Here is a 19618-nt window from a genome sequence, read left to right as displayed (position 1 = left end):
TGATTAATATGTATATTTTTCCCTCTTTTCTATCTCATTTCCCCCCTCCCTTCTTTCTGGTTCCTGGAATCATCTCCCAAATAAATGACCTGTAGCCAGATCCTTGTCTCAAGGTCTGACTTTCGAGATACCCCAACTAAGACACTTTCTATCTAAATATTTCTTTTCTAAAAAAAAAAAAAGAAAAAGAAAAAGAAAAAAAAGGACTAGGACATGTCCATTATGGCAACTTTTTTTTTTTTTTTAATTTTTTTTTCAACGTTTTTTATTTATTTTTTTGGGACAGAGAGAGACAGAGCATGAATGGGGGAGAGGCAGAGAGAGAGGGAGACACAGAATCAGAAGCAGGCTCCAGGCTCTGAGCCATCAGCCCAGAGCATTATGGCAGCTTTTGAAATATGTGGAAGAATTGTCCCACTCCCTAAAGACAACTACTGTTATCTTTCAGCATATTATAAGTTATTTCTTTTGTATTTCTGTTTTTAACTGTGTTTCTGTAATCTGAACTACTAAAATTATTATTCTGTTTATTAGTTTGTGATGTGATTTAATCATAGACATTCAGTTTATTCTCAATCATGTAGATGAATATGGGAAAAATACATTTAAAAAATGTAGTAGTAGGACTAAGAGTGTTTGGGAAGTGACTCATAGGACATAAATTAGAAAATGTTGAAGGCTATTACTTTAGAGATGGCATTTTCCCATGAAGTTTCTATCATTTTGATAGGTAGAAATTGAGGGAAGGAACATTTCTAGAACACTAGTTAGCAAAAGCATGTTGGCAAGAAGAACCAAGGTATGCTTAGCAGGTGGGCCACTTCAGCTGGAGAGTAGGTTCATGTAGAACACTGATTGCTTAGCCAAGTGGTTTAGACTTTTGTAGAGACAGTAAGGTTTCTCAGAAGTAAAAAAACATGATTAAAGGAGTTCATTGGGAAGATTAATTGGGTATATACAAAACAGATAGAGTGATGGTTAGAAATCAGGCAGCAGCAGGCCAAAGCCTGTGTAGTAAAAGTCTGAATTAGGCACTTCATTACTGGAAAAGTGAAGTACCTTCTAGATGGGGAAAAATTGGTCATGTGGGCAGATGATTCTGTCACCCCTGAAGTCAAAGGGTGAAACACTCCTTGGAGTCCATCAGGATAGCAAACTTCTGCTAAAACTCTAACAAACTGTAATCTGTCAGAGCATACCTAGGGAGCCAACTTAATTAGCATCATTCTCATGGCAATGATTAAAGGAATTGAGATGCTAGAAATTGCTATGGAAGGGAGGCAGTAACTGGGCAAGGGCACCTCTGAAAGGGGGGTTGGGGGCTTGAGATTCCATCTGGCTTTCCTTCAGCCAGAGTGAATATACATCCATACATTCCATATACATCAAATTGATCATCAAGTTGATTCCATATTCATTAAAGCAAAGTTCCTAGTAATATTTTGCTTCCTATATTCCTTAATGCCAAGAAGAGAGTCTTCTGGAGGGCCAGCAGGAACATGGCAATCCTTGAAATGTAATCTTTCTATGATGAATTAATATATTGATTTTCTAATTTATATATCCATCCTTTTTGGATATGTAAATGCTAGTAAAGCTCCCCTGGGTCAGGATTCTGTAACAAAAGTTGAGTTGAGGCTTAGGCCAGGGGCTACAGTAACCAAGCAAGATCTTGCCCTGGCATCTAGCCTGCATTTTTGGCTGCTGTGTGAGGAATAGTTAGGAAGTTATGAGTAAACCACAGTTGAGGTGGTAGTGACTTAGAAAAGGATGGAAGCAATACAGAGGTAAGAAGTCATATTGAGGATACATTTTTTTTAATTGAAGATTTTATTTTTAGTAAAAAAAAAAAGATTTTATTTTTAAGTAACCTCTACACCCAACTTGGCATTCAAACTCATGACCTCAAGATCAGGAGTCACATGCTCTACCAACTGAGCCAGCTAGGTACCCCAGATTCAGGATACTTTTGTTTTGTTTTGTTTTGTTTTGTTGAGAGACAGAGAGACAGAGCACAAGTCGGGGAAGGGCAGAGAGAAAATGAGACACAGAATCCAAAGCAGGCTCCAGGCTCTGAGCTGTCAGCAAAGAGCCTGATGCTGGGCTCAAAGTCACAAACCATGAGATTATGACCTGAGCCAAAGTCAGAACTCAACCCACTGAGCCACCCAGGCACCCCTAGGATACATTTTTTTTTTTTTTGAGAGAGAGAGAGAGAGAGAGAGAGAGAGAGAGAGAGAGAGAGAGAGAAAGGAGCAGAAGAGGGGCAAAGGGAGAGGGAGAGAAAGAGAATCTCAATCCCAAGCAGGCTCCACACTGTCAGCACAGAGCCCAATGTGGGGCTCGATCTCACGACCATGAGATCATGACCTAAGCTGAAACCAAGAGCTGGATGCTCAACCGACTGAGCCACCCAGGCACCCCAGGACACATTTTTTTAAAGATTTTATTTTTACATAATCTCTACATGCAACATGGGGCTTGAATTTACAACCCCAAGATCAAGAGTTGCATGTCTACTGACTGAGCCAGCCAGGCATCCCTAGGATACATTTTAAAGAGCTCGGGGCGCCTGGGTGACTCGGTTGGTTGGGCAGCCAACTACAACTCAGGTCATGATCTCGCAGTCTGTGAGTTGGAGCCCCGCTTCGGGCTCTGTGCTGGCAACTCAGAGCCTGGAGCCTACTTCGGATTCTGTGCCTCCCTCTCTCTCTGCCCCTTCCCTGCTTGGTCTCTGTCTCTCTCTCTCTCAAAAATAATAAACATTACAAAAAAAATTAAAGACAGAGCTGACAGGATAGAGTAGATGAGGAAGGAATATGAAGGAAAGAGTAATAAAGAATGACCCCTGGGATTTTGACCTGAGCAACTGTGCAAATATTGGTGTCCTTTAGTAAGGGGGGAAAACTGGGAAAGCAGTACATGAATGGGAGGGAGAAAAGAATGATTTTTGGACAAGTTGAATTTGAAATGCCTGTAAGACATTAAAAGAGGAGATCCAAGTAGACTTTTTGAATATATGAGTCTGGAGCCCAGTGGCGAGGTCAGGGCTGTATAAATGATGTCTAAAATCCTGAAATTAGATGAGCTTACTTAGGAAGTGAGTGAGACATAAGAGAAATGAGGACCAAGGACTCTGATCTGGAGGGCCTGTAAAATTTAGAAGTCGGGAAAAGGACCCAGAAAAGGAATGAACAATAAAATGAAAGAAAAATAAATAGAGTGCAGAATTCCAGAAGTCAAATAAATCTTTTCATGGAAAGAATGATTAACTAGGACAAATGCTGCTGAGAGGTCGTGTAAGATGAAGACTGAGGCTGGACTATTGGATTTGGCATAATGGCAGCCATTGGAGAGCTTGACATAGAAGCTGCAGTGAAGTTGTAGACAAAGCTTGATTAGAGTGAATTAAGAAAAGAGTTGGAAGGGTACCTGGATGGCTCAGTCAGTTAAGCATCTGACCCTTGATTTCAGTGCAGGTCATGATCTCAGTATCATGAGTTCAAGGTCCCACATCTGCGCTAACATCACAGAGTCTGCTTCAGGTTCTTACCCTCTCTCTGCCCTTCCCCTGCTCACACACACTCTCTCTCTCTCTTTTTTTAATTTACATCCAAATTAGTTAGCATATAGTGCAACAATGATTTCAGGAGTAGATTCCTTAATGCCCCTTACCTATTTAGCCATTCCCCCCCCCCACAACCCCTCCAGCAACCCTCAGTTTGTTCTCCATATTTAAGAGTCTCTTATGTTTTGTCCCCCTCCATTTTCATATTATTTTTGTTTCCCTTCCCTTGTGTTCATCTGTTCTGTGTCTTAAAGTACTCATATGAGTGAAGTCATATGATATTTGTCTTTCTCTGACTAATTTTGCTTAGCATAATACCCTCCAGTTCCATCCATGTAGTTGCAAATGGCAAGATTTCATTCTTTTTGATTGCCAAGTAGTACTCCATTGTATATATATACCACATCTTTTTTATCCATTCATACATTGATGGACATTTGGGTTCTTCCCATACTTTGGCTATTGTTGATAGTGCTGCTATAAACATGGGGGTGCATGTGTCCCTTTGAAACAGCACACCTGTATCCCTTGGATAAATACCTAATAGTGCAATTTCTGGGTCATAGGTAGTTCTATTTTTAGTTTTTTGAGGAACCTCCATACTGTTTTCCACAGTGGCTGCACCAGCTTGCATTCCCACCAACAATGCAAAAGAGATCCTCCTTCTCCACATCCTCACCAACATCTGTTGTTGCCTGAGTTGTTAATGTTAGTCATATCTCATTGTGGTTTTGATTTGTATTTCCCTGATGATGAGTGAAGTTGAGCATTTTTTCATGTGTCGGTTGGCCATCTGGATGTCTTCCTTGGAGAAGTGTCTATTCATGTCTTTTGCCCATTTCTTCACTGGATTATTTGTGTTTTGGGTGTTGAGTTTGATAAGTTCTTAACAGATTTTGGATACTAACCCTTTATTTGATATGTTGTTTGCAAATACCTTCTCCCATTCTGTCCGTTGCCTTTTAGTTTTGCTGATTGTTTCCTTCGCTGTGCAGAAGCTTTTTATTTTGATGAGGTCCCAGTAGTTCATTTTTGCTTTTGTTTCCCTTGCCTCCAGAGACAAGTTGAGTAAGAAGTTGCTGTGGCCAAGATCAAAGAGGTTTTTGCCTGCTTTCTCCTTGAGGATTTTGATGGCTTCCTGTCTTACATTTAGGTCTTTCATCCATTTTGAGTTTATTTTTATGTATGGTATAAGAAACTGGTCCGGGTTCATTTTTCTGCAGGTCGCTGTCCAGTTTTCCCAGCACCACTTGCTGAAGAGACTGTCTTTATTCCATTGGATATTCTTTCCTGCTTTGTCAAAAATTAGTTGGCCATACGTTTATGGGTCCATTTCCAGGTTCTCTATTCTGTTCCATTGATCTGAGTGTCTGTTCTTGTGCCACTCTCTCTGTCTTTCTAAAAAATAAGTAACAAATAAAAAACTTATAAAAGGAAAGAACTAGAGGTGAGGAAGTAGATAAAGTGCATATAGGCAACCCTTTCAGGAACTTTGCTCTAGCAAAATGGGACAGTAGTTGGAGGACTAATGAAGTTAAGGGTGGGATTTTCCCCCCTGATTTGGCAGATACACTATTACAGTAGGTTATGTACTGATCCAGCTGAGTGAGGAAAATTAACAATTCAGGAGAAATAGAAAATAATTGCAGGAGCAATATCTTTGAGTAGTGTGGACTCTCATGCCTTTGCTAAGAGAGCAGACTAATAAATATTTTAAAAGTAATTGATGCCTTCTTATCTCAGTATCTCATTTAATCCTCAGACTAATCCAAAACATTGGTGTTATAATCCTCAGAGTGAAGTATATTGAGTGTCCGAGAGGTCTAGTGGCTTGCTGAAGGTAACATAGTGGTGGAGATGGGATTAAAATTTTTGGCTACTTTCAAAGAGAGTGTACATTTGACTGAGCTCAACAAAGGTTGTTGAATCAATGAATGAGGAATGTGCACAGAAGTGTACTATTCAAGAAGCTGGATAGTAGTTGTAGACTTCCTAGAATATCAGGCTGGGGAGCTGAGAATCTCACAGCCCTAAACCTCTAGGCTTGGGGCTGCCCAACTAGGTTGGTTGTGAATCATTTAAGACAGTTGTTGTTTAGATAGAACTGTATTTAAATCCTTGCTGTACCCCTTAGTATCTGTGTGACCTTGGGAAAATTTCTCATCTGTGAAATTTTTTTTAAGGTTTATTTATTTATTTTGAGAGAAAGAGAGAGTGTGAGATGGTGGGGAGAGAGAGAGAGAATCCCAAGCAGGCTCCATGCTGTCAGTGCAGAGCCAGATGCGGGGCTCAAACTCACAAACTGTGAGATCATGACCTGATCCAAAATCAAGAGTTGGACACTTAGCCAACTGAGCCACCCAGGCTCCCCTGAAATAGAGATTTTAATATCCACCTTGCTGATATGTTTTTGGATTAAATGAAACAATGGATGTAAAGTACCTGTTAGTGCATAGTAGGGACTTAGTGAATGATAGTGATTATTTGTATTCAGAGTAGATTGCTGCAAAGGAGGCTAAAGAAAACCATGCCCCTCCTCACCCAGTAAAGCTGTTGAAACTGCTCTCCAGACCTGAGAGAGACAGCAGGACTCCCAAATGGAGGAGGACTCTGCAGAAAGGTTGCACTGTCTCCATCTCTCTCTCTCTCTCTCTTTCTCTCATACTAACACATGTGTGCAAACACACCTTTCTGTAGAGCAGCAGCTGTTAGCATAGAGCTATGGTTGTATCAGGGCAGGAATCATAGTCACAAAGGTTGATGTGCAGTGAAGTGGAAAGAAGGCTGCAGCCAACTGAATGCCAACCAATGCAACCTATTGGTCTGGGACTGGAAAAGGGAGGGGAAGAGGAAGGAGTGATGTGAGCAGGTCTGGCAAGCAAGAGCAGAACCACAGCAGGAAGCTGACAGCCTAAATCATATGGCAGTGCGGATTTCCCCTGTCAACTTCACTTCCCAATTTTACATCCTTCCATTGCACATATCACCCACAGACCCACTCTGTGCTAAAAGTGGGTAGAAGTGATTGATATATTCATTCAATTGACCAGCATTTAATGATACCTGCCATGTGCCAGGAATATTCTGGAAGGATAAACAGTTGTTGATCAGGGAATTAAAGGGAGCTGGGGAAGGGTATTGTAGGTAGAGAAACTAATGTGCCAAATTGTGGAGGAATAAAGCAGGGTGTTACATTCCAGAAATGATCTATGGTTTGATAAGAAGGGGGCATAAAATTCCAGGCAGAAAAGTGGGAGATGAAATTGGAGAGGTAGGATAAGGTCAATTCATAAAGAGACTTATATATAACATTAAAATGTCTGGATAGGGGCACCTGGGTGTCTCAGTTGGTTGAGTGTCCAACTCTTGGTCTTCGCTCATGTCATGAGCTCACGGTTCGTGAGACTGAGCCCCATGTTGGGCTCTGTGCTGACAGTGCAGAGCCTGCTTGGGATTCTCACTCTCCCTCTCTCTCTGCCCCTCACTTCCTTGTGTGTGCTCATATGCTCTCTCTCCCTCTCTCAAAATAAATAAGCATTTAGAAAAAAAAATTTTTAATGTCTGGATAATTGACTAACCATTTGAGAAAAAAAAGTTCAACTCCTACTTCATACTATACATAAAGGCAGATTTCAGAAGGTTTAAAGGTTTGAATATTAAACAACAAACAGAATGCTAAAAGAAGAAACAGAAGAATATTTGCATAATCTTCGGGGTAGAAAAGGCCTTTCTTAACTTTACAACCAAAGTTAGAAAGTGTAAAGGAAACTATTGACAGTTTTCACTAGATAAAAGTGAAAATTGCACAGCAAAACCAGCATAAGCAAGATTAAAAGACAAATAACAAAGTAGGAAAAGATTGTAATATTTAATGATTAAAGAGTTCAAAGCTTACTTTGTAAGGAATTGCTATAAAATTAAGAAAAAGAAATATTTTGAAAAAATATGCAAAGTTCTTCACAAGTAGTTCTCAATAGAAAAAAAGAAAAATGGCAATAAAAGTGTTATTCAAATATACTAATAAAAATAATTTTCCCCATACAAATCATTTTCCCCATGAGGTTGATAAAATTAAAAAGATCAAGCCCCAGTGTTAGGGACAATATGAAAAAGGGATCTACTCATATACTGTTGATGGGAATGCAAAACAGTACAATCCTTTCTTTCTTCCTTCCTTTCTTCCTTTCTTTCTTTCTTTCTTTCTTTCTTTCTTTCTTTCTTTCTTTCTTTCTTTCTTTCTTTCTTTCTTTCTTTCTTTCTTTCTGTTTATTTATTTATTTTGAGAGAGAGAGAGTGAGAGGGAGAATCCCAAGTAGGCTGTGCACTGTCAGTGCAGAGCCCAATGCGGGGCTGAAACTCATGAACTGTGAGATCATGACCTGAGTCAAAATAAGAGTCTACACTTAACCAACTGAGCCACCTAGATGCCCCCAAAATAGTATAATCTTTCTACAGGGTAATTTGGTAATATATATTAAAATTTTAAATGTGCATCACTTCTGATCCAGCAATTTTAAGGAATTTCGTCAAAGGAAATAATAAAAAAAAGCAACCAGGATATTTACTGTGTTGTTTAAAGGAGAGAAAAATTACCCAAATGTTCATAAGAAGGGAATTGGCAAAATAAATTATTGTATATCCATACAATAAAAACAATATAGCCCCAAGGAGAAAGTAGATCTGTAAGTGTTGTAGTGGAAAAATGTATATGATACATTGTTAAGTGGGGGGAAAAACAGGAGGTTACCAGGGCCCCTGGGTGGCTCAGTCAGTTAAGCATCCAACTCTTGATTTCAGCTCAGATCATGATCTCATGGTTTCTTCAAGCCCTGCACTGGACTCTGTGCTGATAAAGTGGAGCCTGCCTGAGAGTGTCTCTCTCTCTCTCTCTCTCTCTCTCTCTCTCTCTCTCTCTCAGCCCCTCCCCCAACTCATGCTCTTTCCCTCTCTCTCAAAAAGAAATAAATAAGCATTAGGGGCGCCTGGGTGGCGCGGTCGGTTAAGCGTCCGAATTCAGCCAGGTCACGATCTCGCGGTCCGTGAGTTCGAGCCCCGCGTCAGGCTCTGGGCTGATGGCTAGGAGCCTGGAGCCTGTTTCCGATTCTGTGTCTCCCTCTCTCTCTGCCCCTCCCCCGTTCATGCTCTGTCTCTCTCTGTCCCAAAAATAAATGAACGTTGAAAAAAAAAAATTGGAAAAAAAAAAAAAAAAAAAAGGTTATCAAAAGCAGGTTTGGCACTAGGTGTATTTAGCTCATTCAGCTCCAGAGATCAAAGTCCTAGTGCTTCAAAGGCCAGGGTGCCAGTCTGCTCCTGGATCAAGGTTGTGCATAATGAAGGAGGAGGCTGGCCCAGAGTCAAGGGAGGGTGGGGGTGGGGATTTCTTCTCCAGCCCTGTCACAGCCATGACAGAGCCCAGGATCCAGATCCCTGCACTGAAGCCCAGATTTCCTTCTCTGGGCAGAATGTGGGTCAAAGTTAAAGCCCTGGGTGCTTACTGGTGCCCTTCCTACTTTGTTAGAGTAAGAAGGTGACTTCTCTGAGCTCTGCTAGTGCTAGGCTTTGGAAATCTGATTTCATTTTTCTAGGGAATCTAGCAGATAAGTCTTTGCTGTAAGGCTGTCATTTTAATTATAGACCAGCTTTAGCCAGAACATTTGTCTTGGTCGTGTTCTATTAGAGGAGAGATATTTGAGTCCATTTCTGAGGGGCAAGAGGATCATAAGATTTCAGGGTCCTCCATAATACAGTAGGAGGTGCTTGATAAACACGAAGCTTCATGTAAGCCTAGGTTTCCAGTAAGATCTTAGGAAGCAAAATAATTTCTTCACTATATTTCAGGATCTGAACATTGGACAAACTATTACTACTTAAATGACCAATTAGTAGCTAATTAGAGCTCTGGAACTCCCAGGTTGGGCCCTGTCTGGAAATCCTCTAGGGATTGAAGTAGTAAATCCAGTGCACAACACTTACTGATCAAAAACATTCTCCAGAGAAAGTCTCCACACTGGTTTTTCCCACCTAAGGTGCCAGAATCCCACTTCGTACACTCTTAAAAAAAATGCCTTTTTCTTCCCGCCCTCCCCCACCCCACAGAGAGGAGGAGGACAGAAGTCACAGTGCAATTCTCAGGCTCAGATTAGTTCCACTCCTGTCAGCAGTTCTGGGCCACCATCCAGATCAGAATGGCTATGGTTGGCTCAGTTTTCAGTGAGGCTGACTCATAATGCTCTCTGTCTCTCAAGGAACTTAGTAATATTAAATACATGAGAGGGCTGTTTTTTGTTTTATGTTCAACCTCCTTGCTAGCTTATGGTGGAAGGTGCAGGAACCTCAGTTCTTGAAAGTGGGAAAATTGTGGCATTGATTAACTCAGCAGATACCTACCTGTTCAACACTTTCTCTGTTGACATGAATAAGGAACTTGCACACTTGTGACGGATATAGGTGAATGGGGTGATGGCAAGATTCAATCAGCTTTCTGGCTCCATCTTGGTCCCCTTTGCATCCTCATGACACTAAAAAATAAGCACTAAATATGTGGCTAGTCACCTGAGAGCAATTCCCTTCTGCCTGAGGCATTCTTGCATTTATTCCACATTCACTGAGCATCATCTGCTTTCAGGCCACGTACTGGACTGCTGGAGATGCAGAGGTAAAGATGTGACCCTGCCCTCGAGGAATTGACAGTCCAGTGCAATGGTTCTCAATCTGTTTTCTCTTTGATGCTATGGGGTACTTGCTACTATCATATCCTTAACTTACTAAAATCATGGTCCATGGTGGGGGAGGGTGGGAAAAAGAAATAATAATTATAGAACTACGTGATAAGTGCTATTTGTGATAGAAATAAACACAGGGTATGGTGGAAATACAGAGAAAGGAGCACTGAAAATCAGATTAGGAATGGGGAGCTTGTCAGGAAAGGTGTCCCAGAATGGTGATACTTGAACCCAGTTTTGAGAGATAAGCAAGAGTTAGGCAAATAAGAATCTGTGAACAGAATGTGGGAGATCTGTAACATTATGGTACACTCAGGGATTTCAGTCAGTGCTTTATGGTTAGAGCAATATGAGGTGTATGTGAGGGAGGAGAGACAAGATGTCAGATGGTGGAAGGCCTGTGTGTCAGGATAAGGAATATTATGCTGAACATTACGCTAAGTTCAGTGCTCTGGGGAGATATCAGCAAGGGGGTTGGAAATTACTTCACATAAGGAATGGCTGGGGAAATGGGTCTGTTTAAGTTGAGGAGAAGACGTTAAGGGAAAAAAAACCTGGTTTATAGCATGTACAGAATTTTTTATTCCGTATTACTTCAGAATTAGAAAAGGCCGTTTATCCTAGCTTGGCAAACCATACATGATGATCTGGTTAGGGGCAGGTTACCAGACTTCCATTAGCCTCTTTGGTCAGTTGCCCAAACTGTTCAACCATATGAGATGGCCCTGACTCCTATCCCACTCTGGTCTTAGAGTTCTCAGATTAGGGTCTACTTGTCAGCCCTGATGTTCCTCTGTGGAAGGAGGAAGGAGAGAATACAGAGATACCTCTAGTTGCAGAATTACAGCTTGCAGAGGGCTAAGAGAACATGACTAAGGGTGCCATGAAAGGCAGGAACCCAGCTTGTGGTTAAAGGTGTGGTTAAGGCTGGGAATGAATCAGTAAAGCCTTCTTGCCCAGAGGTAAAGCTCTTCTTTTCCATCTGTGTGATTTCTCAGAGCCTTTTGTCCTTTGTCTCCCTTTCTTTCCCATCTGTCAATGGCAGAGTGGCCCTGAGAAGAGCAAGCCAGAGTCATTACAATGGGTGTGAGCTTTTCTAGTCTCAACATCATTACTCACCTAATTGCAGTACTTCTGACAGTGAAGGCACTCTTCTGGAAGCTTTGGCCAAGATATTTGGAAGTAAAGTATGAATACATGAAAGAGGTACATTTTACTTTTCCTGCTTCCAGGCAGAGAAGACCCTACCAGCCAGGACAAATGGGCCAGAAGGCTATATAGGCTATGAGTCCTCAAGTCATTTATTTGATTTTCTCTAGCTCAACCTGGGGAAATTTTGTCCCCCAGGGCACATTTTGGTAATGTGTGTGGGGGTGGGAGGGTTGCTACTGGCATCTAGAGGACAAAGTATTGTTAAATATCCTATTATGCATTGAACAACCCTCCACCCTCCCAACAAAGAATTATCAGACTCAGGGGCACCTGGGTGGCTCAGTGGGTTAAGCGTCTGACTTCAGCTCAGGTCATGAGCTGTCCGTGAGTTTGAGCCCCGCGTCGGGCTCTGTGCTGACAGCTCAGAGCCTGGAGACTGTTTCAGATTCTGTGTCTCCCTCTCTCTCTGACCTTCCCCTGTTCATGCTCTGTCTCTCTCTGTCTCAAAAATAAATAAACGTTATAAAAAATTAAAAAAAAAAGAATCATCAGACTCAAAATGTTGATAGCACTGATGCTGATGGAATAACTGATAAAAGCTTATGTGTATAAGGATTTGGTTGGGGGGGGGGCAGTAAAAAAAGGATTTGAGCAGTAGTCCCTGAGGTATCAAGTGGCTAAAAGTAAAAGCCTACTTTAATTGTATAAGCATAGTCTGCAAGCTTGCTGTTAGTCTAGCTTATTGATATGTCATGGTGGACTTCCCCTTTACTGCTCTGTTTTCAACTGTATCTGTGCATTCATTCTAGTTCTCCTAAAATTGGGGAGAAGGAAGATGGAGGAAGAGAAGAAAAATCAACACTTTATTTTTCTAGTTAGGTGTGAGAGGGTGAAAACTGGAGTCTAAAATTGAGTTTAATATCTTAAATATGTACCTTTTTAAAATATAAATAGCAGTTCATTATAAAACAGGACAATGACAGAAAAATACCAAATACCAAATCATACTTGAATTTAAAGTTGGAGTTATTGAAAATGTATGAATTGGGATGTCAGATTTGTAGAAATAAAACCAGAAATGGGTGGAAGTCAATGTAGTCTCAGAAACAAGTTCAACTGAAGATTAGGTAAGGAGCTATTTAAATTCATTAATTTTGGGGAGTGCCTGGGTAGCTCAGTTGGTTGAATGTCTGACTATTGGTTTCAGCTCAGGTTATGATCTCATGGATTTGTGGGTTTGAGCCCTGCCTCAGGCTCCACGCTGACCATGCAGAGCCTGGTTGAGATTCTCGTCTCCCTCTCGCTCTGCCCCTCCCCCATTCATGCTCTGTCTTAAAAAAAAAAAGACAACAATTTTAAATTCATTAATATTTTGATGGATTCAAATGATGGATTGGAGGCAAGACAACAAATTTTGATACAGATTATAATGATAACGATGATGATCATAAGAATGATTATTACTAAGCACTTACTCTGTGCCACAGATAGTGCTGTCATACCATTTTCATGAGAAGAAAACTGAGGCTGAGGGGAGTTACATGAGATCTCAGTTATCTATGTTTGTGTAACAAACTACCCCGACACTTGGTGAGTAAGCAAAGGTAGGGAGACAGTTCCACTGTATTCTATGTGAGTAATACTATAGTGGTTTTATGCATCTGAATTGTTGCCCCCTTCTAGGGGTCACAGATAACCTAGAGAGCACCAACAGGAACACCTGCAAGTCAGTTATCATGGAAGTGTGCAAGCCAAAACCAAGTGACTGTTAGGCCTACTGAAGAAGGGATTCTGGAAATGGGTAGAAGGTTGGGTGTTAAGCTCCATGTTTAGTAAGTATAGGGCACAGAGGACAGGGCATGGAAGAGTACATGGCACATGGTGGCAAATTCATTTTAAATTATTTAACTGTGGTTCCTTCCAACTTTGAGGGTCTAGGGCTCTATATTTTTTTGAGGACATAATTGTGCATAAATAAATATTTAATCATGCATGTAACCAAGAATTTTATATCACTTCATGAAAGGTCTGCAATACCAAAAGCATTACTACAAATAGTGTTGCTGTGTTACCCAATTCCAGGGGCACTATTCATGGAACACATAAAGTGAATATCACCCCCTAAAGTTCTATGACACAGAGGTCCGTATAAATATAAGGCAAGTTTAGTAAAACAAGTTGCCATTTCTGTCAAGGGTAGAAGATAAAAATAGTAACTGAAGCTCTTTTTTTTTTTTTCTAGCATTTCAACATGCTTGCATGGTCACATTCAGAATCCCAAGTTTTTCCTTTCAAAGTCCATCAAGGTCAATCTAGTTTATCCAATGTCCTTCTCTCTTCCTTTCTTTCTAACAGAATCTCAATTTTGTTAGGAGTGGTAATATACCTAACTAGTAGACACATTTCCAGCCTCCCTCACAGCTAGGAGCAGCCATGTGACATAGTTGTAGGAGATATTTCAACTGAGAGATTCTGGGAGTGCTTTGCTTCCTTATTATAGTCCCCACCCCCCTCTGGCTGCCTCTTCCTTCTCCTTGGAATACAGGTGTATTGTTGGAAGTAGAGCAGACATTTTGTTAGTATAAGGTAATCGTAAGAATAAAAATTACATGCTAGGAATTTAGGTACAGAAAGTTAAAAGAAGTCTGGTTCCCTCATAGCAGCATGGAATCACTGTAAGAGCCTTGGACTACTTACTTGTTCAATGGGAAAAATTAATCCCCTATTTGGTTAAGCTTGTTACTTGAGTTTAAACTGTTACTTACAGCTGTGTTCAATTCTAAAAAACATCCTTGATAGTAGTTTTTCTCAACTGGGTTATCTGTAGGTCTTTATGTGTCCTAAATATAATTTTATAAATTCAATTCTTATAAATTTAAGGATTCATGTGTTCTCTGAGAACTGTTAAATGTAATGTTTTTCTTTTAGTGATAATTAAAAAAATAAAAATAAACATGTTCTGAATCATCTGGATGTGATCATAACTGAATGCTGCTCTATGATTTTGATTTCCATGATTTCATTGGTTATTACAATTACAAGAAAGCATTTAGCTTTAATGTTTATAGGTTTAATTTTAATGGTTTATAGGTTTAACTGTAATGGTTTATAAGTTGATTGCAGGCTGTTATTAGTTTAGCAACTCCTAATGTTAAAATGATCACTGTTGCAGGGCATCTGCTTTATACTCCTACTGAATCCCCTTACCTGGTGTATCTAGTTAGCTATGAAGAAGGGGCAAAGGCTGTTCATTAATCAGTAACTAATGCTTTGTTAAGTGATGGCCAGATGATGTCAAAGAACACCTCATGAACAAGTGTCTCACGCTAGCTTAAAGGGAGAAAGGTGGTGGGAGAATCGAGACACCATTGCAAGGTGTAGGCAGTATAGGTATGCAGACCCCCGAAGGAGATGCACTATAGCATTAGGATGATATTTGTGGAGAGTATTGCTTGAGGAGTCTCATCTTGAATATTTTAACTTGCAATAGTTCCTTAGCAGCCAGATAGTAGTAATTAAGGAAAACATTTCCATTCAACAGTATTTTAAATTAGTAAGCAAATAATTTTCAATATTGCATTCTGGAGCAACTTATTAAAGTATTACAGAGTCTGGGGTGCCTGGGTGGCTCAGTCAAGTGTCTGACTCTTGATTTCAGCTCAGGTCATGATCTCACGGTTTGTGATTTCCAGCCCCACATCTGGCTCTGTGCTGACAGCTCAGAGCCTGGACCCTGCTTCAGATTGTCTCAATCTCTCTCTGCCCCTTCCCCTGCTCTCTCTCTCTCTCAAATATAAATAAACATTAAAAAAAAAAAAGGATTCTCTCCCTCTCCCGCTGCCCCTCTCCCCGCTCACACTCTTTCTCTAAAATAAATAAGTAAATGGGGCACCTGGGTAGCTCAGTCAGTTAAGCGTCTGACTTCAGCTCAGGTCATGATCTCACAGTCTCTGGGTTCGAGCCCCACATCAGCCTCTGTGATGACAGCTCAGAGCCTGGAGCCTGCTTCAGATTCTGTGTCTCCCTCTCTCTTTGCCCCTCCCCTGCTCATGGTCTGTCTCTCTCTGTCTCAAAAATAAATAAAAACATTAAAAACATTTTAAAATAAATAAGTAAATAATGTTTTAAAAAATATATTTTAAAAAGTAAAATACTACATAGTCTGAAAAAAATGAAATAAAAGTAATAAAAGTTAAATAATTAAATTTGAGAAATGAAGCCAACTTTGGACTTCCTCAAGAATATTTTTCCTTTTGGGGCACCTGGGTGGCGCAGTCGGTTAAGCGTCCGACTTCAGCCAGGTCACGATCTCGCGGTCCGTGAGTTCGAGCCCCACGTCGGGCTCTGGGCTGATGGCTCAGAGCCTGGAGCCTGTTTCCGATTCTGTGTCTCTCTCTCTCTCTCTGCCCCTCCCCCGTTCATGCTCTGTCTCTCTCTGTCCCAAAAATAATAAACGTTGAAAAAAAAAAAGAATATTTTTCCTTTCACAAGGAACTTCATATTACTAAAATTACTAATATTTGAGAAAACTACTTTAACCTACTAGGTCGAGGGAGCCAGATCTTCTGAAGAACTGGACTGGAAACCAATGCTTCGCCCAGCAAAGAGCCATACTTACTTGAATTGGCAGAGAAAAAATTTAAGGGCCTCACTTCTAAGAAATGAAGCAAAATATGATTCATGCAAGCATTTTCTCAGTTGCTGCCATGACACCAAGCAATTCTTCCTAACAAAGTTCTATCTAATGCCTTCAGCAACCAGCGACTTAGTAAGAGATATATATGTATTTTTTTTTTCATTTAAAAGAGTTTGGAGAAAACTTAGTAAATTTCACAGGTGGCAGCTTGTCTGTATACTATTTGATTTTTTTTTTTTTTAAATATGGAACGCTTCACGAATTTGCGTGTCATCCTTGCGCAGGGGCCATGCTAATCTTCTCTGTATTGTTCCAATTTTAGTATATGTACTGCCGAAGCAAGCACACTATTTGACTTTTTAAACCATTCCATTTTGTTGTTACCCTTTCCCAGGTGTAGGAAACTTCAGTGCTGATGGTGGGGACCAAAGGAAATTATTATTGGTAGAAACAGCCCATCTTTATGAATGACCCTTCAGCCACAAAATGCTATTCTTTTTAAGTTGCTCTTAATGACTTTGTCCTTCCTCCTATTCTCATAGAAATTCTCAGAAGTCCTGGTCTTGGCTTACCTCCTTCTACAGGTTTTCATTTACTCTCACAGTTTTAAGTATCCTTGTTATTGTAACACATATAATTCATTAATGTATTTTATTTTATTTTTTAATTTTTTTTTTCAACGTTTATTTTTGGGAGAGAGAGAGAGACAGAGCATGAACGGGGGAGGGGCAGAGAAAGAGGGAGACACAGAATCGGAAACAGGCTCCAGGCTCTGAGCCATCAGCCCAGAGCCTGATGCGGGGCTCGAACTCACGGACCGCGAGATCGTGACCTGGCTGAAGTCGGACGCTTAACCGACTGTGCCACCCAGGCGCCCCTCATTAATGTATTTTAAAAATACCTATTATATCTATCGTGTGCTATGGACCATGCTGCTAAGCATTAGGGTTATAATGTGATGAATAAGATAGGCACAAGTTTCCACATTTCTAGCTTCCTACTGGTCATCTCCCCCTTGGAATGCTAAATTCAACATACCCCAAAGTGAGGTCTTTATCATCTCCTCCAAACTCTGTTTCACTGCATGTCTGTGAGGCACACCACACTTCACCTAATTCCCCTGAGACTCCTCCTTGATTCCTAACTTTCAGTTCCCATATCTGATGCCCAGAATTTGCTTACTGCCCTCGAATCCCATCTCTCCATGTTCTGCACTACTGCCTTCATTTAGGCTCTCCACCTCTTTTCCCTGGTCATGGCAATAGCTTCCTTATTTGTCTCCCTACCCCATATCTTCTTGGTCCCCTAAATCTGTTCTCTCTACAGCTGCCAGAATGATCAATAATGCAACCCAATGTGGTCACTCTCTTATTTAAAACTCTGAATTTCTTTCTATACTTCCACTTTAATTTTACCCATAAAATTAGAATCCTGGCTTATGAGATACATCATAACCAATCTCTGTGTTTTTTGTCTCTACATTCTAGTCTTTGGCATTTACATTCTGCTAATATTGAACTTTTTGTACTTCCCCATACACATTGTATTTTTTCCCACTTCTTTTACTGTTTTCTCTGCTTGGAACTCGTCCTTCACTTTTTTCCTCCTTAACTAACTCTTTAGTGATCTTTCAACACCTCAGTACATGGTGTCTTATTCATCTTTGCATGTCTAGCAAAGTATAGGCCTCCTGTAAATAGAAGAATAATAAATACATAACGAAACCTTTGTGCTGCTAATTCTCAAATCTATATCTCCAGTGGTGAACTCTGGACAACTCTACTTGGATGTCTGAAGAGCATCTTAGTGTCGTTTACCTCAAACCAAACTGCTTACCTTCTCCATTAAGAAAGGAGTCAACGGGGGCGCCTGGGTGGCGCAGTCGGTTAAGCGTCTGACTTCAGCCAGGTCACGATCTCGCGGTCCGTGAGTTCGAGCCCCGCGTCGGGCTCTGGGCTGATGGCTCAGAGCCTGGAGCCTGTTTCCGATTCTGTGTCTCCCTCTCTCTCTGCCCCTCCCCCGTTCATGCTCTGTCTCTCTCTGTCCCAAAAATAAACAAACGTTGAAAAAAAAAAAGTTTCAAAAAGAAAGGAGTCAACGAATCATTAAATTCTACTGAAAACATTATTACACTATATGTTAACTAACTTGGATTTAAATAAAAAATAATAAAATAAAATAAAATAAAAAAGAAAGGAGTCAGTATAGTAATAGGGTGGACTCCAGAGTCACAAAGCCTGGCCAGACCACAGTAAGGCACAACTCCAGGGGGCACCATTTACATTATAGTCTATATAAATGTCACATTTGCATATTGTACATGATGGTTCTGCTGCCTGGCCCAACACTTCTTAGCTGTGACTTTGGACAATTTACTTAAATTCTTTAGGCATCAGGTATTTTGTCTGTAAAACAATACTCAATGAATGTCTTTATTTTTTAAAGTTTTATTTACTTTTTGAGAAGGAGAGAGCACAAGCAGGGGAGGGGCAGAGGGAGAGAGGAGGACAAAGGATCTGAAGAGGGCTCTGCGCTGACAGTCCCAGGCTGACAGCAGACAGCAGGGTGCCCGATATGGGGCTCAAACTCACAAACTGCAAGATCACTCACTACCTGAGCTAAAGTTGGGTGCTCAATGGCCTGAGCCACCCAGGCGCCCTTGTTTGTTATTATTTTTAACCTCAAATCTGCTTCTCCTCTAGTATCTCCTATGTCACAGGTAAATGACATTACTCCTTTGAAAATTTTTTTATTTTTTATTTTTTATTAAAAAAAATTTTTTTTTTCAACGTTTATTTATTTTTGGGACAGAGAGAGACAGAGCATGAACGGGGGAGGGGCAGAGAGAGAGGGAGACACAGAATCGGAAACAGGCTCCAGGTTCCTAGCCATCAGCCCAGAGCCCTACGCTGGGCTCGAACTCACGGACCGCAAGATCGTGACCTGGCTGAAGTTGGACGCTTAACCGACTGCGCCACCCAGGCGCCCCTTGAAAATTTTTTTAATGTTGTATTTATTTCTGAGAGAGAGAGAGAGAGAGAGAGAGAGAACAAGGATGAGTGGGGGAGGGGCAGAGAGAGAGGGAGACACAGAATCTGAGGCAGGCTCCAGGCTCTGAGCTGTCAGCACAGAGCCTGACAAGGGGCTCGAACTCATGAATCATGGTCAGCTGCTTAACCGACTAAGCTACCCAGGCACCGCCCCATGACATTTCTCCTTTGTCACCAAGATAAGAAACCAAGGCATCAGATTGAAGAATTGAACTTCCTCTTTCTTCCCACCCTAAATCCAATACAAGGCCTGTAGAAATATTTCTTTCCTTCATCCCATCTTGCTGCCAATGTCATATTACAGTTCTGAGACTTCTCTTGTGGGTCTCTGCTTCTTGTCTCCCAGTCATTATTTTTCATATCACACAGCTGCTAGAGTTATCTTCCTAAAACATAGTTCAAATAAGTTAACTTCACATCTCAAAAATATTTAAAAAAAATTTTTTAATGTTTATTTATTTTTGAGAGACAGAGCATGAGTGGGGGAGGG

General features: G+C 40.8%; 1 non-coding gene across 1 annotated transcript; it reads right to left on the bottom strand.

Moving 5' to 3' along the window:
* Positions 1-16317: 16317 nt before the first annotated feature.
* LOC111562022 lies at positions 16318-16424 on the bottom strand. The gene has a single exon (XR_002745083.1). It is a non-coding gene; the product is annotated as a U6 spliceosomal RNA (small nuclear RNA).
* Positions 16425-19618: the final 3194 nt, after the last annotated feature.

The sequence above is a fragment of the Felis catus genome, chromosome C1 (genome assembly GCF_018350175.1).
Source record: "Felis catus isolate Fca126 chromosome C1, F.catus_Fca126_mat1.0, whole genome shotgun sequence".
Taxonomy (NCBI): Eukaryota; Metazoa; Chordata; class Mammalia; order Carnivora; family Felidae; genus Felis; species Felis catus.
The sequence above is the reverse complement of the archived record's forward strand: the minus strand, read 5'-3'. Positions and strand labels throughout refer to the sequence as shown.